Here is a 21,691-nt window from a genome sequence, read left to right on the forward strand (position 1 = left end):
GAATTCGAACGTGGACAATTAGTGATGCTCGTATGGTGCGTAATTCCGTCATGAAGGTAGCCAAGGTGTTTGGTGTTTCAAGAGGCACCATATCGAAGGTTTGTATAGGTTACATGGAAATCGGAAAACCATCATCCACTGTGTCACAAGGCGAACAAAGTGTGTGAGTGATCGTGGGGGACGCTCACTGAATATGATTTTGACGAAAAATAAAAAGCCGACAGTTGCAAAAGTCACTGGAGAATAGAACGTCGCCCTCGCGAACCCTGTCAGCACCAGAAAAACACAAAGCGAGCTTAAGGAGCAGGAAATTGTAGGGCGGGCAGGAATGCCAAAACCATTCATCGGTGATGCAAATGCTCGTAACAGGAACGTATCTCGCCGCATCCAAAAAACCTGGACTATGGAGGATTGGAAGAATGTCTTTGTTTCACACTGTTTACAGCTTCTGGTCGAATTTAAGCCCCTAGGGTGAAACATGGTGGGGGTTCAAAAAAATAGCTCTGAGCACTATGGGACTAAACATCTATGCTCATCAGTCCCCTAGAACTTAGAACTACTTAAACCTAACTAACCTAAGGACATCACACAACACCCAGCCATCACGTGGCAGAGAAAGGTGGGGGTTCGATGACGATTTGGGCCACCGTATTGTGGTATTCCAAGGGCACCATGATTACTCTCCAAGGTCGCATTACTGCCAAGAATTATGTGACCATTTTGGCTGACCAGGACCAATGGCGATGTTTGTTCCCCAATGGTGATGCTGCACCCCAAGACGACAGGGCTCCTGTTCACACATCTCTCGTCGTCCAGTATTGGTTTTCATCTACATCTACATCTACGTGATTACTCTGCTATTCACAATAATGTGCCTGGCAGAGGGTTCAATGAACCACCTTCAAGCTGTATCTCTACTGTTCCACTCTCGAACGGCACGCGGGAAAAACGAGCACTTAAATTTTTCTGTGTGAGCACTGATTTCTCTTATTTGATCGTGATGATCATTTCTCCCTATGTAGGTGGGTGTCAACAGAATGTTTTCGCAATCAGAGGAGAAAACTGGTGATTGAAATTTCATGAAAAGATCCTGTCGCAACGAAAAACGCCTTTGTTTTAATGACTGCCACTCCAATTCACGTATCATGTCTGTGGATGTTGTGTACATAGTTCCGCGTAGTCAGCGCGTACACAACTTTCCCACTAGAGCGCGCCCTGCTAAGCACAACAGCGCAGGCGCAGCGCTCGTCCATCTCCGCACTACGAGATGGCGCTGCCTTAGAGATGGACCAAATTCTGCTTCCGCCGATCTGCGTATTAATATGTAACGCAGCCAATGAGATTGCTGCTAACGTAGAACCTTTTCTCCTCGCGGATCACACTCACGCAGTGATGCATGAACGCGCGAGGTATTATAACGACTGTACAGACCTCCAATCAGTCAGTCTGCATTTGTCTGCACCAGTCTGCATTAGTCTGTACCAGTCTATAGTCACGTTTCAGTCTGCACCTAATAAGACTATCGTATTCCTGTACATAGCGATGAGATAAATGTATAGACACTTTGTCAAGTATCAGAGATATGTGAGAATAAGATTAACGTACCAAGACCAAAGGAACATCAGATTGTCAATTGTAAACAGCATCCAGAATCAAGTTATGTAATGTCTATGCTTTTTATTATTTTAATAAATGTGTGTGAAAATTAATCAAGTTCTGTTTAAAGTTGGTCACTGTCAATCTGCTACTCTAAGCGTGCAAGTGGTATTTCTATCGTCTGACCTAATGGCAGAAGATAAACACGCCACGATAAGACGACGAGACATATTGCTGACGCTCGCCTACTTCGTTAGAGCGACAAGTCAAATAATCTGATGGTGTGTGTACTGAAGGTCTTACAGTACGCACACCACAGTGACACTATCTCCCGTATTTCGCGATAATACAAAACGAGCTGCCCTTCTTTGTACTTTTTCGATGTCATCCGTCAGTCCCACCTGATACGTATCCCACACCGCACAGCAATGCTCCAGAATAGGGCGGACAAGCGTGGTGTAAACAGTCTCTTTAGTAGACCTGTTGCACCTTCTAAGTGTTCTGCCAATGAATCGCAGTCTTTGGTTTGCTCTACCCACAATATTATCTATGTGATCGTTCTAATTTAGGTTATCTGTAATTGTAATCCCTAAGTATTTAATTGAAATTACAACCTTCAGATTTGTGTGACTTATCGCGCAATCGAAATTTAGCTGATTTCTTTTAGTACTCATGTGAATAAATTACCACTTTTCCTATTCAGGGTCAATTGACACTTTTCGCACCATACAGATATCTTATCTAAATTATTTTGCAAGTCGTTTTAATCATCTGATGACTTTAGAAGACGGTAAATGACAGCATCATCTGCAAACAATCTAAGACAGCTACTCAGATTGTCTCCTATGTCGTTAATATAGATCACGAACAATAGAGGGGCTATAACACTTCCTTGGGAAACGCCGGTTATTACTTCTGTTTTACTCGATGACTTTCCGTCTGTTACTAAGAACTGTGACCTTTCTGACAGGAAATCACGAATCAAGTTGCACAACTGAGGTGATACTCCGTAGGCACGCAGTTTGGTTAGAAGACACTTGCGAGCAACGGTGTCGAAAGCCTTCTGGAAACCTAAAAATATGGAATCAATTTGACATCCCCTGTCGATAGCACTTATTACTTCATGAGTATAAAGAACTAGTTGTGTTTCACAAGAACGATATTTCCTGAAACCGTGCTGTCTATGTGTCAATAAATCGTTTTCTTCGAGGTACTTCATAATGTTCGAATACAGTATATGTTCCAAAACCCTCCTGCAAATCGACGTTATAGGCCTGTAATTCAGCGGATTACTCCTACTTCCCTTTTTGGGTATTGGTGTGACTTGAGCAATTTTCAAGTCTTTAGATATGGATCTTTCTGTGAGCGAGTGGTTGTATATAATTGCTAAATACGGAGCTATTTTATCAGCGTACTCTGAGAGGAACCTGACTGGTATACAATCTGGACCGGAGGCCTTGCCTTTATTAAGTGATTTAAGCTACTTCGCTACTCCGAGGATATCTACTTCTATGTTTCTCATCTTGGTAGTTGTTCTTGATTGGAATTCAGGAATATTTACTTCGTCTTCTTTGGTGAAGGAGTTTCGGAAAACCGTATTTAATAACTCTGCTTTAGTGGCACTGTCATCAGTGGCTTCACCGTTGTTATCGCGCAGTGAAGGTATTGATTGCTTCTTGCCACTGGTGTGTTTTATGTATGATCAGAATCTCTCTGGGTTTTCTGCCAGATTTCGAGACTGAATTTCGTTGTGGAAATTATTAAATGCATCTCGCATTGAAGTACGCGCCATAATTCGAACTTTTGTAAAATGTTGCCAAGGATGAATTATCGCATCTGCCATAGCAACTACAGTTACGAGATCTCAATATAATTGAAGTTTTGTGGTTTACTTTGGAGAGAAGGCTGCATGATCCCTGTCCATTATCGGTTAATTGAACTTGTCACTGTTTTATGGGAAGAATGGTATAAGATTCAAGACCTTTATTTAACCATTCCGAGACGACTGGAGGTGTTCTGAATACCAACTGTGTTCCAACATAGAATTAGGCACGGTAATGAGTTGTGTTTTTTGCGTTTCCATATTTTTGCACAACCCCTATATATCGGCTTCGTAGTATAGTAAGTGTTGTTCGCTTCCCCTCCACCCCTTTCTCACACGTTTCACCACTCGGCTCTCAGCCGTATAAAAAAAGTTATGTATTAATTTATGTTTGTGGATGATGTATTGATTATAATATAACCAAGTTAGTTTAACAAGTAATGCACAGCGAGTCTTAGTTCTGGAAAAAAGAGTAGCAGAGTAAAAAACATTTTTGAAAAGTGGTAGAATTAAGGAAGGTCAAGAAACAATAGTAATAATACACTCGTGTTCAGAAAGAAACAGAACACACTGAACGACTAGAGATAAGACGTTCATGTTCACTGGACCTGTACCTTAGTATGTTTTGTAGAAATGATTAGCATTTCAGGCATCTCGGTTCAGTGCGTGTCCTGTTGCATAGTAGACACAGGATCCGCCATTCGTGATGACATCGAACAAGGCGCAAATGCCGTCCTGTGGTATAGCCGTCCATGCTGCGTTCACCTCGTTCCAAAGTTCGTCTGTGGTGGTCAGCATTGGATCACAGCGCTGCACCTGTCGCTTCATCATACCCTAAACATCTTCGATTGTCGACAAGTGTGGTGATCTGGAGGGACAGGACAAAAGGCTGGTATCCTGTGACACGAAGAAGGCACGTGCCCGTGCAGCAACGTGTGATGCTGCATTGTTTTGCTGAAAAATGGCGTCTGGGGTGCAAAAAGGGTATGGCTACGGGTCGCAGGATGTCATTCACACAGCTTTTGTACGTCCATCCTTTTAGCAGGACGTCTCTGGGACGACGGCCGTTTACTATCGTGACAAAAAATAGAAACACCTACAGCCGTCCTTATGATTTTATTTTCTTTTGTCGCTACCAGTTTCGACGCTTCATTGCGTCATCTTCAGACTGTTTTGATGCGGTACAGGTTGATACGATCCCCATGCATAACCCATCAGTTGCGTGCATTACTGGATTCGCTGATACCAACTGTCAACGCCTGCGGCGAACCAAAACGCGCCCATCATTTTCAAACAAATAGAACCTGGATTGGTCCCAAAACACTACCTGATACCATTCCTGTTCCCAGTGACGTCGTTCCATATACCATTGCCGTCTAGCATGTTTCTGCACATTTGTCAAAGGTAGGCGGAGAAGCGGACGACGCGCACATAATCCATGCCGTACTAAACGGCGTCGAACTGTCACCCCTGATAGTGTACGATGTGTTGCACTGTTCCTCTGTTGAGCCAGAGCCGAGGAGGATGCAGATACGTCCGGCAATGCCATTCGGATGAGGTGTTGATCTTCTCGGGGGGGTTGTCTGGGTGGTGCGACCAGACCCATCTCGTCGTGTTCTACGGCCTTCCGTGAACAAATCTGCACACATCTGTCACACTGCCGATATACTTCGTCCCATACGAGCAGCAATTTCCCGGATGGATGCATCACTTTCTTTCATGCCAATAATGTGTCCTCTTTCAAATTCACTGATTTGACGGCACGGTTCGCGCGCACATATGCGAGGCATGCTGCACGTGTGCTCAAGTCTGACTGACCCATTACCTTCGGTTAATAGCGACAACGAGAGCTCCGAGGTGTAGATGTTGACCTTGAACTCGCGGGCCGACATGATTCAAACGTTAATCATTTCAGCAGAACATGCACTGTGAGTGTAACGGCCTATTTCTAGTCGTTAAATATTTTCTGTTTTTTTTTCTTTTTCTGGACGCAAGGGTAATAATAATAATAATAATAATAATAACAATAATAATAATAATAATAATAATATAAAGGAATACTGGAAAAATAGGGAAGAACAAAGAAAGAGGAGCAACTGAAGTTGTAAAGTGGTTCAGGTCAGCCCGTACGAAGATAATAAAGCATAATAGGCTATATAATAATTATTGAAATAAAAATAAATTTTTAATATATCAAGATTTTAAATCATACTAAAAAAAACGTAGAATAATTTCTTCTAACATCTTACAGCTGCCTAATCCCATAAAGATGCTCCTGAAAATTTGAGCTTATAAATTTTTAATAGCTATGACATATTTGTAAGATTTATAACGAAAAACGTGCGAACCATGGAATACATAACTGATGGTTCACGCCCTAATTACTGTCTATTTGCATACGCTCAACGGTTTTTGTTATAAATCTTACTACTATTCTCACAGCTATTAAAAATCCACAAGCACAAATTTCCAGTACTACATGCATGGCATTAGGAATTTGTATGGGGCTAGGAGAAATTATTTTATACTTCTTAGTCTGATTTAAAAATGTTAAAAATTTATAGCTTTTCACCCGCTACGTCGCTCGCGCTCGCTTATGACACATGTGTGGCACACGTATTCCCCTTCTCCTCACTCTGTCCGACACCTCTTCCACCCCCCCCCCCCCTCCCCCGTCATATGTCCACGCTCTGCTCAGTCAGGCTCGTCCGCTTGCTTACTGCCTGGGACGCATTCTAATACCTCGGGTGTACCCCGAGGGAGTGTTATAGGCCCATCAGTTTTCAATATGGAAATGACCTAGTGGATAACGTTGGGAACTCCGTGAGGCTCATCACGTAGTTGCAACGGTAGAAAACTGCAGCAAAATGCAGAAAGATCCACAGGATCGAGGCTTGGTGCAGGGAATGGCAACTGTCCTCAACATAAGCCAATGTAACATATTGACTATATATAGACAGAAAGAGCCATTATTACACGGTTACATGATTGCAGAATATCACTGGAAGCAGTTTCTTCCATAACAAGGGGCAGTCAAATGAAATCGAGTGAGGAGGGAGAAAAGTAAGTAACCTGTTTATTACGTCAAAGGTGACCGCCGTAACCGTTAACACACTTAACCTGCTGTGAAACAAGACGTTCAGCGCCTTCACGAAAAAATAGAGTTGCCTACGGGCAATAACTGCACCCAGGTGCGCATCTCTCCGTCCGATGCATGTCGACGACCGTGAATGTCTTTCCTCATGGCCGCCCACATGATGCTAAAGTCGTTCCGAGTACACTGCAGAAATTTCACTGGTAAGCCCTCACACATCGTCCTTGCAGTCCGGAGCTCCCCGCATGCGATTTCCATATTTTTGGAACCCTGAAGAAAGACATTCGTGGCCGTGGAGATTTGCTTCGGACGGAGAGGCACTCGGCTTCCTCCAGTCACAGTTCTGAAGGCAACTGCAAACAGTTTTTCCGTCAAGTCACTGACAGACATGTCTCATTTTGGGATAAATGTATTATCAGTTATGGCGACGACTTTTGGTATAATAAGCTGTTTACTTACTCTTTTTTCCATATGTCTCGCTTTCATTTGACTGCTCCTTATAGGAGCATGCCTACGGTGCGATTTAAAGTGGAACGACTACATTAAAGTAAACGCCGGTAAGGCATATGACAGACTAAAATTCATTGGTAGAATCCTGAGGAATTGTAGTGCATGAACAATTATCCGAGCAACCCTTGAATATTGCTCATCAGTCTGGTATCCGTACCAGATTAGACCGACCGAGGAAATAGAGAAGATTGAACGGAGAAGGTTCAAAGAAGAGCAGAGTGTTTCGTCACAGGTTCATTTAGTTAGCGCAAAAGCGTCACAGAGATGATCAACCAACTCCAGTGCCGGGCGCTGCAAACAGAGGCGTTCTGTATTTCAGAAAGCGTGCTTCCCTAGAAGAGCCGACCAATATATTGCTTCATCCTAAATACAGGGTGATTCACGAAGGCATGAAAATATTTTAATATATTTTTCTACAAGTAAAACTAAAGAAAAAAGTTCATATAAACATAGGTCTGCAAATGTTTTGTTACTGAGTTACGGCTAATAAAAGATTTTGCCTGAAATTTAGCAACTTCGTTAATATGAAGCCATCGCAAAACTGTAAGAGGTTAAAGTAAAGCCCAATTTCCAATTATTTTGTTGTTACTGATCTGGTGAATCTAATAAAACATGTCCCAGACGTGTATCTGCAGTAGTTTTCCAGAACATCCAGATAAGCAGTAATCGGCAGTTACACAAATACAATTTATTTACTGCTGGGGCACAGTTTACTCAAGATGGCATTATCATTTTATTTCTACTCACCCAACTACACTTAAAAACTATTATTTTTAACTGGCTACAAGTTTTTAAGTAGAAGTTCATAAAAGAAATAGAAAGAGTTGTCCAAGAAAAATGATTTTAAATTAGATTCAAAACTTGCTTCACTACCTATCGCGCATTTTATACTATTGGGCAAAAACTTCAAAAGTTTTGTTACTGCATGTTGAACTCCTCTCTGATCCACTGACAGCTTTAAAAATCGGTAATAAACGTCATTTATCTTTCTAATGTTGCAAGGACGTACGTTACTGTTCTTCTCAGCTGTGACCGATTATTTTTGACGAATGTATGTCTTGCGACGGGACAGTTAAAATGCCAACCTCCTTGAAGAGGTATCTACCATGACCTATGTGGGTGAACATCACATATTACTTTTACTGCTCGCTTTTGTGCAATAATTCTTTCTTTCTAAGTGATGAGTCGACCCACAAAATTACTCCATACGACATTACTGAGTGGAAATGTGCAAAATATTTCGTGAGGTTGATACGTTTGTTTCCAAGATTAGCAATTATAATAAAAGCAAAAGTAACTGAGCTTAATTGTTTGAGAATCTCATTAAAATGCTTCTTCCAGTTCAAGTTTTCGTCAATATATATATCCAAAAAGTTGGAGCATTCTACTCTACTTACTGACTCGTGCCTGCGTGCTACATCAACTGTTGGTATGATTATTTGCTATACAGAAATGAATGTAGCGAGTTTTTAAAAATTTAGGAAGAGTTCATTTTCACAAAATCACGTAACAATCCTTTAGCAAATATCATTTACTAACTATTCTGTTGTTTTTACTCTAATTGGATTTATTATAACACTAGTAACATCTGCAAAAAGTACGAGTTTCGCCTGTTGAATGTTAAGTCAGAGGTCATTCACATACATAAGCAATAGAAGTGGATCCAGAATTGAGCCCTGTGGGACTCCCTTTGTCATTTTCCCCAGCCACTAAAATTTTATACCTTTTAGACACTGTCTGCATTATTTAGCACAACCCTTTGTGTTCTGTTTGTCAAATATGAATCAAACCATCAATTGCAAAAAACCTGAGTTTTTCTACTAGAGTATTGTAATCTACACAATTAAAGGCCTTGGAGAGTTCACAAAAAATGCCAACTGATGACAGACTATTGTTTAAGGTTTTTACTATTTGGTAAGTGAACGTTCATTCTCAGTCGAGCAACCTTTCTGGAATCCAACTTGTCATATGCTAAGTAAATTCTTTCCATTTAAATGTGCGACTACTCTTGAGTACATTACTTTGTCGAGTATTTTGGAAAAAGATGTCAGCAAAGAAACTGGACGGTAATTGTTTAACTCTGTCTTGTCACCTTTTTCATTTTCTTATGAAGTGGCTTAAAAATTGCTTGTTTAAACCTCTCTGGAAAAATTCCCTGTGCCAGTGACGCATTGCATTTAGCTCTAAGGACATTACTTATTAAGTTGGAACAACTTTTCAGATTTCTGTTTGAAATTCCATCAACACCACAAGAGCTTTTGTGTTTTAGAATTTCTATAGTTGTATTAATTCTAGTTGCTTAAAGTTTTCTGGAATGAAATTCTTAACAAATTCTCTTGATTCTTCAACTAAACCATTAAATCATATGTTTATTGCTACGTTCACAAAGTGACTGTGAAAAGTACTTGCAACCTGTGAATTATCAGTTGCAACTTTGTCATTTAGTTTAATTGTTATGGAATCTTGTAGAATGACTAGGTGGTCCGTCTCTCATATGATAGTACCACATGTAGTTTTAATCTTTTTATCTGAATTATCTATTTATGTCAGGACATGCATACTTCTGGACATGGTAATGACTTTCCTTAAAGTATTACAGTATTTTTTGTAGTATGTAAGTAATGTCGGAGCTTGACTTACTCTGACCTTTGCATAAGTTTCTCTCTTCATCTTGCATGAGATTTTAATTCCCTTAGTTAGCCATGGATTACTTGTTTTTTTTTTTTTTAATGGTTCGTCTGGATAACTTTTTAGGAAAGCAACTTTTAAATATTAACAAAAATTTCCTATGGAATAAATTGAATCTGACATTAACATCTCTTTGTATATATACCTCATCCAGACCACTCCTTTTAGCTTATTCTGAAAACATTGCATCCTGCTCTCGTTAATAGGCTTCATGCATTGTGTGAACCTGCCTCCATGCTTGTAAGACGCCATACTGTTTATTTATATTAACTGTGCATCATGGTCAAATAGTTCATTGGCAGTTGGGTACAGAGTAATTGTTTCAGTCTGAGCACAGTCTCTAAAAAGGTTACCAATCAGTTTCCTGCCATTTTGGTGCACACAAGTTGGAAAACTGATTACTGAAACTACATTGAAACACCCAAATAATAATTATAGTTCAGTTTTCCTATCTGTATCTTTTTCGAAGTCTAAATTGAAATCTACACAAACTACTAACTGTTTCTTCTTCACTGACAAGTAGCTCAATAATGCATGTACGAGTAGATTTCTTATAAATAACGGAACGTTTCCTAGCGGGTATCTGCAGATTGTTACAGTTATCAGAGAATTATTCTGCAGTAACAACTCACAAACACGTGCTTCCAGGTTTTGATCAACACAAAATCTACTTGTTTAAATATTTTTGACTTCGTGTCCAACTTTTACATACGTCGCAACTCCTTCTTTTTCCACGTTAACTCTACACTAAAGTGATACAAGTCTATAATCGCTGATATTTAATTTCTACATCCCTAGTTACATGGTGCTCAGAGAGGAATTTTCCACATCTTCTAGGCGTACAATAAGCTCATCTATCTTGTTTTGTCAAGCCTCTAAAGCTCTGACGATTAAATAAATTTTATTTCTCTGGAAACTGTTACACGTTTTATGGTCTTGTACTGCTCTAATTTCCCTCAATAGTCTCTTCCTGTAACCTGACTCTAACTTAAAAAAAAAAAATGTGCCCCTTTGATTCCAGGAATCACAGGGATTTTGTCTTGTGCGCCCGTGCTCCCCTCCCCCTCCCTCTTACTCCTTCTGCAGGGCGCTCAGCTGATCATTCTTCCCCCCTCCTATTCAGGTGCAGGCTATGATTAGTGCATCCCCGTCTCCATATTACAGCAAAAAGCACTGCACAGATACAAGACTCTGTTTTAGTGAAAAGCAACCCGATCATCTCCTTGTTCACATGGCCAACTGCCGTGTTAACCGAGGGCTGGTCATGTCGCTGCAAACCTTCGACAAATCTTACACGAGTGTGTGCTGTTGCTGCTCGTATTTCCTCCAGGTTACGTTTAATGCTAAGTATATACCAAGTTGTTAGACTGTTTCCTGCTTATCCTACAATACGTACCTCACCCTCACCGTCAAAATCATTAAACAAGGCCTCTATGTTCTCCGTCATCCGGCTAAGTTCGGCGCTAGGTTTCACGATGCTTGCGACTTGGTATTCTACAGCTAGCTTTTCCTGTAGCAAATGGCCTACACTTCCCCCGTGACTGCTGCCTAGTAGCATGACTCTTTTCGTTCTACGTGACTTACCGACCTAGCCTCAAAGTCTAACTGACTGGTACCCGGAATTTGAAACGTGATTTCTGAGGTTTTCTCCTTTTCCCTATCACTTGTCACCTTCTACCAGCTCTCATTGTCTCTTTCCCCCTTCAACTTATCTAATTTAAAATATGCCGTCTCTAATTCTGCCTAGAGAGCACAAAACCTTTTTCCCTGTGCCACTAATTTCTTGTCTCGCTTACATAATCTACAACTCCACATTTCTGACTTGTTTCTCCCATACCAATTAACCTACGGCACCATCCACGTTTGTCATACATGACGCTACTCGTACAGTAAACTAAAAAGCGCTATAATACATTTAAACTGTAACATAGTAATAATCAGTAAAACTTATCTTTCGGTGTCTTGTGCAGCTAACTTCCAGGTGTCAAGCAGATATGGAATAACAAGATCGAAGATCGTTGAACGTAAGCAGTGCCAGACATGAAGTGAATGAAAACTATAAAAGCACGATATTTTCGTAACAACATTCTTAAACCGATGCTGTCAGAAATTATTTAAAGCACTGTAATGGGTCCCAGACAACATGTAGCAATTATATGGCGAGTAGAAGTTAACAAGACAACACGTATTGATTATATGCCGAGCGGAAGTTAGCACTAACTTATAAATACACCACTGATTTTCAGTTGAAAGAGGTTTTAAATCACGGAAGAGAAGAAGCGAATGAAAATTCTGCAAAGCACAATATTTGTAACAACATAATACAAGAAGACACAAACCGGAAATTATGGTGAACACTGCACTGTACTCAAAACAACGCCGCTGCTGTTGTTTACTGCCGAGCACTTGCAGTGCGTCCGCCTGCAATGACTGCCAACTGCCATCCGGTGTGAGTCATGTTTAAAATTTCAAGTCTCTAGTTAATCGAGAAATTAGTTTAAAATCAACTGCAAAATTTGTACCGAACAAACAGGCAAGAAAGATATCTATTAGAAACGTGTTAAAATAGCCCTCGCAGACCAAACATAAATTTAGTTGCAGAACGTCTAGAGGCACCTCTCGAGCTCAACAATGGAGCTGTAATTTTGTCATCTTATCCTGAAGACGAACTCCGCTTTTACCTTCCACTTGCAAAACTGGCTTCATGAAACAAACACCCCAACGAAGCTACCCCCTGGCCCGGACGAATGTCTAGTTGCTCTCGGTCGTCGGATTCTACGGGATCGGGAACATCATGCAGAGTTTAATCAGAGCTTCTCAAAATACGGGGTGAAAATTATTGAACTATATGAAATAAAACCGTCATAACTTCCGAATGGTTTGCGATAGGACGTTCAAACTGTACGGTTGGCCACGCCGCATGATGGGAATTACTATGTGAGTGTAGTTTGGTTTAGTGACGAAGCGCACTTTCATTTGGATGCGTTCGTCAATAAGCAAGATTGGCGCATTTTGGGGACTGAGAATCCGCATTTCACGATCGAGAAGTCTCTTCACCCTCAACGGGTCACATTTTAGTGTGTAATATCCAGTGACGGAATAATCGGTGCCATATTCCTTTATGGCGTGGTGACTACTGAACGGTACGTAAAGCTTTTGGAAGATGATTTCATCCCCATTAACGAAGTGACCCTGATTTCGACAAGATGTAGTTCATGCAAGACGGAGCTCGACCCCATCGAAGTAGGAGAGTGTTTGATGTCGTGGAGGAGCACTCTGGGGACCGTATTCTGGCTCTGGGATACCCATAGGCCACTGGCTTGCGCTTCGATTGGCCACCATACTTTTCGGATCTGAACACATGCGACTCCTTGTTGTGCGGCTATGTAAAAGACAAGGTGGACAGCAATAACCCCAAAAACCATTTCTGAGCTGAAAACAGCCATTCAGGAGGTCATCGACAGCGTCGATGTTCCGACACTTCAGCGGTTAATGCAGAATATCGCTATTCGTCTACGCCACATCATCGCCAATGATGGCAGGCATGTCTGACATGTCATAACCTAAATCCGAATACCTGCAGTGACGTTTACATTGTGAATAAAATGTGTGCACGCCGTAGTTTGTAACTAATACATTTTTTTCTTATAGTTCAATAATTGTCACGCTGTATCTTCACCCCAAGAGAAAGAACTTTTTTGGCACACTTAATATCAACATCCTGCAGAAAACTGAGATTCTAAAACAACTGTCTGTCACTCTAGACAAATTCATCATTTAGATCCTAGCAAACCAGGAAAATTGTTTCCAAGATGAAAGCTATTTCGACTCAGAAAACTTCGGGATATTTAAAGGTAAACCAAACACAGAAGTCAAAATAGTTTGTCAATACCTAAGACTACCTTCGTAGCAAGGAAAACTACTTAAGATTCAGTTATCAACTTTACATCCCCATGTGCAAGAATCTCGGGTCTTACTGTGAAATCATCTAGGAAAGCATATGCCTTGATAAATGCTCATGCTCCCACTAACAGTGATAACAAAAAAATCCTCGGAAATTGGAGGACGCTTTGGGAAACATTAGAGGAAACTACAGGCAAGGTACCTAAACATTGCATGAAACTTTTATTATGTGACTTTAATTCACAGGTTGGCAGGGAGAATAAACACAGACCAGTAGTAGGATTTCATCCAGCGCATCCCAGGACAAATAAGAATGGAAGACATCCAATAAGCTTTTGCACCTATCGAGAAATTTTGCAAGACTCCACGCAAAAAGAAAACCTGGAAACCACCTAACCCGTTGTTAGCGGAATTAGAGCTTGTTCACATGTGAGTATTGTGCAAAGAATGTGCATGAGATTCGAAACGTCTGAATACGGTAGGGAGACATTGATTTGGATCACTGCTTGACACAGATCAAAATCAGGCTTTCACCCAACAAAACGAGACCTAACAGAAACCGATATTCGTGGTATACAAGAACGAGGTCCCAAGGAATGGCCAGATCTACGCAACACATTATAAACAACAGCCACGAAATTAGTGCACTCAACCACTGCAACGTAAATACAGATGATGGAACACGAACTACGATGAAACCGTCGATGAGTGAATCAAAGCATCGACTCACCGTAATGAATATCAAAGAGATGAAAGATGGGAGTCCTTCCTGAAAACACAAAATTCAACCTCGAAAACAATTTGCAGTGAAAAATATGCCGACGGCAGAAGAAGACTGTTAGAAATAGACTATGATTTTCGGAAAACAAGTCGAAACTTCTACAAGACATTCAGTGAGGATTTATCAGGGTAAAAACCGGTGACGTTGCTTTTTTGCCAAATTATTGGAAAACTAGAGACAAATGATAAAGGAAACCGCATGATAGCTGCTGACAGCTTTCAAAATTTGCTGAGCTGTGATCCCCTAGCGGACAGACTGCATTTTGAAATACATGTACCAAACACAGGGTCTCATCTCCCGACAGTTCAAAAAATAAGAGAGACAATTCAATCACACAAAAATAACAAAACACGAGGAGAGGACAACATATCTGCAGAAATGTTAAAAATAGGAGATGATCTCATAAGAAGCATTTATGGATTCATAATAGATATAAGGAGAAGTGAAACGATTACAAAGGACTGTTAGACAACCGTAGCACAAGATAAGGTAATAAAGGCCTATCTCTTTTGTCAGTCATATACAAGGTTCAATCCAAAACTCTCTTCGACCTAGTTCAAAAGCAAAGAGAGAGTTCAAAAGCAAAGAGATGATTTGATTGACCACTATCAAGTACGCTTTAGGAAAGGCAGTTCGTGCACCGAGCAAATTTGCTGTTCAAATGGTTCAAATGGCTCTGAGCACTATGGGACTTAACATCTGTGGTCATCAGTCCCCTAGAACTTAGAACTACTTAAACCTAACTAACCTAAGGACATCACACACATCCATGCCCGAGGCAGGATTCGAACCTGCGACCGTAGCGGTCGCGCGGTTCCAGACTGTAGCGCCTTTAACCGCTTGGCCACCACGGCCGGCCAAATTTGCTGTCTGAAGATAATACTAAGTAAACGTTGAAGTACCAACAGGTATGTGACCTCTGTGGTTTTTAAGAAGGCTTATGACTCTGTTGACAGACAAACCGTTGTGGACACTTTGAAAGAGCTCGGAGTAGACAGGGTGACTAGGGAACTAGTCTGCCACACTCTCACATCTCAGGTGAAGTTTCTTGGTGAAATGTCGGATCCTATGAAGTATGACCCGGAGTTCAAAAACGAGATGGCCTCCTTTATTCTGTTTGACGTTGTGTTAGACAAAGTCATCAGAGAATGGGGGACAGAAATGGAGAGTGTAAACTTCGAGACCTCTTGACAGTGAGTCAAACCGAAGTGTCTTGCTTTTGCTGACGATCTAGCTGTCTTCGCTAAGACTAACGGGGATACCAAGTACGCTACAGAGAAGCTACACGAGAAAGCATCAAAGACAGGCCTCCAAGTAACATATGAGAAGACTCATTCGATGTAAAATTTACATAAAAACATCGGAAGATTACAAGCGAAATTACTGACAATGTCACATGTGTCTTCCTTTAAATATCTCAGAGAAATCATAGTATCATCTGTACTAAACAGTAAAGCCAGTTTAGAAATAGCCAAATTCCAGAGAGAACAGAATAATATGGAGTTACTACAATAAACAGGTGATATCCCATAATGCAAAACTTCGGAACTGACAGTTGTCTTGTCTGAAGCATTATACGCCTCAGAAACTACATCTCTAGGAGGTCATTAAAACTGACGAACCTGAAAAGAGACGAGCAAAAATTCTAAAAAAAATTATGGTATCATTAAAATAAGTAAAGTGAATTGAAAGAAAAACTACGGAGCTGTACTCATCAATATACGAGGGCTATTTGGAAAGTAAGGAACGATAGGTAGCGAAATGGAAACCACAGTGAAAATTATTTGCAACAGGTAGCTACAACTTCCAGCTACTTATTTCTATAGTCGCCGATTCGACTTAGACGTTTGTCGTAACGTTGTACCAACTTTCCAATACCCTCGTTATAGAAGGCAGCTGCCAGCGCTTTCCGCCAATTATCTGCGGTGGCCTACAGCTCGTTGTCTGTGCCAAAATGTTGTCTTCATAACCAGCGGTTCATGTGAGTAGAGATGAAACTCAGAGGGAGACAAATACAGGTTGTATTGTGGACCACCAGACATTTCCAATTGAAAACGATGCAGGAGCACCTTCATTGCCCCTGCAGAATGCGGCTGACAATTGAAGGGCTTATTTCAATAGTGGTACAAGTCCATTTGTGTTCATTTAGAGATGCAGAGTCCTAAAGTTAAATGAGCTTCGAAAAATCTGCAGTTGAGATACCAGAAAGATTCTAGCATGTGGCTCCTTGCTAGAAATGAACCTTTGTTTCTGTTTGTTTGGGTCATTAATTTTAGAAGTATTATAGGCAGAAAAGTGGAGGTAATGGACTTGTACCACTATTGAAATAAGCCCTTCCATTGTCTTAAAGAAGAAACGCCTGACAGTTATGTAATGTTGGCTGCGTAGCTTCAGGAGAAATTTCTCACCAGGCCCTCGTACTTGGCGGTAGACACTACTGTTCAAGGTATCTTTATGTGCTCTGTGTGTGCTCAGAACTAAAAAGAACGACGTAACGCGATCGACGGGCATACTAGAGACACTGCCCAACACACTTGTGCAAAACTTCCATCGGATTTTCACTGTGCTTTCCATTTCGCGACCGATCGTTTCTTACTTTCCGAATAACCCTCGTACAAGGCTACTAAAGTAATACGTAGAAGACCCTTAAAGTTCAATTATCACATTTGGGGAATAGGTAACGCTAGGTTAACAAGAAAACTACTAAATACAATAAACTGAAAAAAGTAAATATCACCTAGTTAGAGGAAGTTAAGGATGAATGCCACAGAGGATACCATCAGGGAACGCAGTGCCTTTGGAATCCTAGTGTAAATCGTATAAGTCATACATTCGCAGAGAGAGAGAGAGAGAGAGAGAGAGAGAGAGAGAGAGAAAGAGAGAGAGAGAGAGAGAGATATGGATGGAGAGAAAGAGAGTGAGAGAGAGAAAGATCTTTGTGATTTTTGTCTTAGAGCATGCTGTACCGATACACCCATTGTATGCAAATGTCGGACTATGGTGGAGTGATAACAGTTCATCACATTTGCAAGTTATAGAGTACAATGACATGGATAATTGTGGATTAATACGTTTAAACAACCTTCATCAAACACCTAAGTACTTCCTGAACGCCGGCCGAAGTGGCCGTGCGGTTAAAGGCGGTGCAGTCTGGAACCGCAAGACCGCTACGGTCGCAGGTTCGAATCCTGCCTCGGGCATGGATGTTTGTGATGTCCTTAGGTTAGTTAGGTTTAACTAGTTCTAAGTTCTAGGGGACTAATGACCTCAGCAGTTGAGTCCCATAGTGCTCAGAGCCATTTGAACCATTTTGAACTTCCTGAACGTGGAGAGTCGCTAATAGCAAAACGATCCTTCTTAACACGGGGAAACCATTCTCTTGCGGTACTATGTCCAACGGCATTATCCCCATACAGGGCGCAAATGTTTCTGGCTGCCTCCACTGCACTGATCCTTCTACTGAACTGAAACAGAAGAATATGTCTGAAACGCTGCAATTTCTCCACTTGTACACAATTTTATAGCGTCCCCCGCTCCAGAAGACAAAATGTCAATATGTAAACTCAAGTAGAATCAGTGAACTACAAATAAAAATGACACTCGATAAATAGACTTATAGGAAACGGAATGCCAACGTGAAGAACAGAAACGCTACGAACTCACGCACCAACCTAATAATCACACTACACTGCACGCCAGAAAATGTGAGGCTCCCAGATGCGGTCGTCGGATATCAGCGTAACTTGGTACACACCGTCGGCGGGAACCGGTGTGTGAGTGTTCAGAGCTGCAGTTGCCTGTGACAGGTAGAAGGGCCACCAGGGGGCGTTAGCATCGTTCGTGTTTATCGTTGTTGGCAGGCCTGGTAGGGTGCCGCAACAGTGTCACGTGTTGAGCGATCACTTTTAAGGACACTGAGATGCCGCATACACGTGCGAGGAAACGTCACCAGCACCTGGCCGAGTCTGAAAATCTCCATTTGGCCGGCTGGTCGAATCGTGCTGTGTCCGTATGTGTGGGGCATTCCGAAAAAAAAATGGTTCAAATGGCTCTGAGCACTATGGGACTCAACTGCTGTGGTCATTAGTCCCCTAGAACTTAGAACTGCTTAAACCTAACTAACCTAAGGACATCACACACATCCATGCCCGAGGCAGGATTCGAACCTGCGACCGTAGCAGTCGCACGGTTCCGGACTGCGCGCCTAGAACCGCGAGACCACCGCGGCCGGCGGCATTCCGATGTGACGGCGGCCCGATGTTGAGCTGCGTGGGAGGGTAAGGCGACGGCAGGCAGACTCGCCTTCAAGTTACCGGCCGTGACAAACACAAGGAAAGATCGACGTGCTGTGCGCAAAGTATTTCTGTGCGTGACATCCTAGAACAAGTTATGACTCATAACTGGGAGACCACTGTTGGTGTGGGTAAGCGACTGCTCTTCTGCTGGTTTTATACGCTAACAGTCGTGCTCTGACCTCCTTCTTAATACTATTTACAATTCGTAACGATAGCGTTGCGGCCGACAGTATACCGACTCTTTGGTAAGCATAATTTAAAGACTGTTACTAATCAACCGAAACCGCTAATCGGCAAATTGTTATTATATTTTGTAGCGATGAAGCCCATTAAATTTGTTTAACGTACACAGTTTTCTTCAGTGGAACTGGCAGAGGGAGTCATATTCACAGCAGATACGCGTCAAGTCGACTTGGTCAGAAAAAGTTATTGATTCAGCGACACAAGCGCATATTACACAAAATTTCAGTCGACATAAATTTGTCTATTTACTCTTATCAGATGAGTGGAAAAATATCAGAGTATTACGGAGTGATTTAATGTGTTTTTATTGCTAAGTTTAGATTGGGAAGCTGCCTACGAGGATGGGAAAACCGGAAATGACCACTGGCCTCAAACTGTTTTTTGGAGATGGCCACCACAAATTAACATATTACCATTTTATACAAATATCACTTCATGGTTTAAAATACAGATTCACATTTCTGTTTGTTTGGAGCCCTCTGAAAATTCCTTGCAAGACAAGGCGAAAAATATTTTGACAAATTGAATCAAAAGATTTTCAGTTGGGAAAGATGGCGATTTATGGAACAACATCAACACCAAGGCTACAAAGCGCAAAGTTGAGGCTGGAGGCAGGAACAGATAATATTATGTATTGTTTAAAAGAAAGAACGACCACGGGTAGATTTTCTCAAATACAGCAAGAGGTGGCTGCGCCATTCGAAAAGAATGATATCTAAAGAAATGGCGGAAAAAGATGTGAGTAAGTGTACCTGAACATTACATTTCCAACCCATCGTAATTAGCAAACATGCAAGAAAGAAAGTCAGTGGTTTAAAGAAGCTCTTCCAAAACTCTGGAGCACAACAGAGCAAACCATCTTTGTACCCTGTGCATATGCGCAGATAGAGAACGCTAGCCTCTTGTTACGCAACACAGTTTTCATACATAACCTGATTTCTATGTATGGATGGATTTTTAAATGCGACTTCACGTCACAGATGTTTCGTATAATACACCTGTCCCATTTCATATTACTTGTTAAACTACAGACCGTGATTGTGTGTTATTTATGTGAACCAGCGACCCTTATTGCAACTGTCATTCGCTGTATTTTGAAATTGCAATTACTCATACATATCTGATGTCTGTGGAATCACTGAATTTGCAGAAAAAACGATGCGTGAAAATACGAGACCGAACCAGCTCTCTGTGGTCAGGGGAAGAGTGGTATTCAGAACACCTCTAGCGTAATGTTCCATTAAATGGCTGTCTGCATTTACGTAAAGGCAAACTGGTCCCCACATTTCTCCGTTCTCTTTCGAATTCAAAATGGCGCTTCCTTTGCCCAAGTATGCAGCGGGAATAAAACGATGAAGGGTCACCCAATTGTATAAAACGGCTTTTTAATTTTTGAGGACTCTTTATGAATGAGGAAATTCTATACTCGAAAATAAGCCAGAAAATCTAGGACCCTCCATTGGTACCTCTCATTTATATCAACAAAAATAAATAAATGGATGCCTGTTTTTTATGTATGCTTTTATTGAAATGCTCGACTGCTTCAAGATTTTCACTTATTTTAACGAGACTAACAAGTTTCTTTTGAAGGGCACCATTTACGCTTTTGACTCTTAGTTCTGTTTCTAGTCACGAATATACGGTCATTTTCAAGACGAGACTGTGAACTAGAGTGACTACATATTCTAAAGTATACATCTTAACTAACACGAGATGTAGGTGAGAACGGCACATCATATTAAGAATGATAATAATTACTTACATTTCGTGCTTTAGCACACGTCAAAAATTTAACTACTTTCTATCATACGTAAATATTTTGTGCTATAAAAGTGAAGATGATGTTGACTATGGCATGAAATTTTTGTATATGCCAGACGTCTCTTAAATTTTTTGTTATATTGTTATGCTCTCTACGTGTGTTGCTTGTAATATTTAATATTACATGTGAATGTTGGAGAATACAACGTATTCACAATGATAGACATGGAAAGTAGTTTGAAGAACGCCAGAAACAGGAAGGGTGCGGGTACAAATGGAATAAATCTGGAACCTATAAAAAATGCCGGTATTAAATGGAAAAATTTATTTGTGCAGTTGCTGGATGATATTTGTTGCTTGGGGAAAATTGCAGAAGAACGGGAGATAAAATGGCTCTGAGCACTACGGGACTCAACTGCTGAGGTCATTAGTCCCCTAGAACTTAGAACTAGTTAAACCTAACTAACCTAAGGACATCACAAACATCCATGCCCGAGGCAGGATTGGAACCTGCGACCGTAGCGGTCCTGCGGTTCCAGACTGCAGCGCCTTTAACCGCACGGCCACTTCGGCCGGCTAACGGGAGATAACAAGAATTTTAAGCATATGCAGCAAAGGAGATAAAAAAGAATGCCGGCCGGGTTGGCCGAGCCGTTCTAGGCGCTACAGTCTGGATCCGCGCGACCGCTACGGTCTCAGGTTCGAATCCTGCCTCGGGCATGGATGTGTGTGATGTCCTTAAGTTGGTTAGTTTTAAGTAGTTTTAAGTTCTAGGGGACTGATGACCTTAGAAGTTAAGTCCCATAGTGCTCAGAGCCATTTGAACCATTTTTGATAGAAAAGAATGCTGAAATTACAATTGTATACGGTTCTAAATGCTGCTAATGAAATCTATTCATTTATCATTAAAAGGAAACTCCGGCAAATAGCGGAAGCAATGAGCTTTTGTAAAGGCAGTCCTGTGCGGATCAAACATTTATTTTGAAACAACTAATACA

The sequence above is a fragment of the Schistocerca nitens genome, chromosome 7, assembly GCF_023898315.1.
Source record: "Schistocerca nitens isolate TAMUIC-IGC-003100 chromosome 7, iqSchNite1.1, whole genome shotgun sequence".
NCBI lineage: Eukaryota > Metazoa > Arthropoda > Insecta > Orthoptera > Acrididae > Schistocerca > Schistocerca nitens.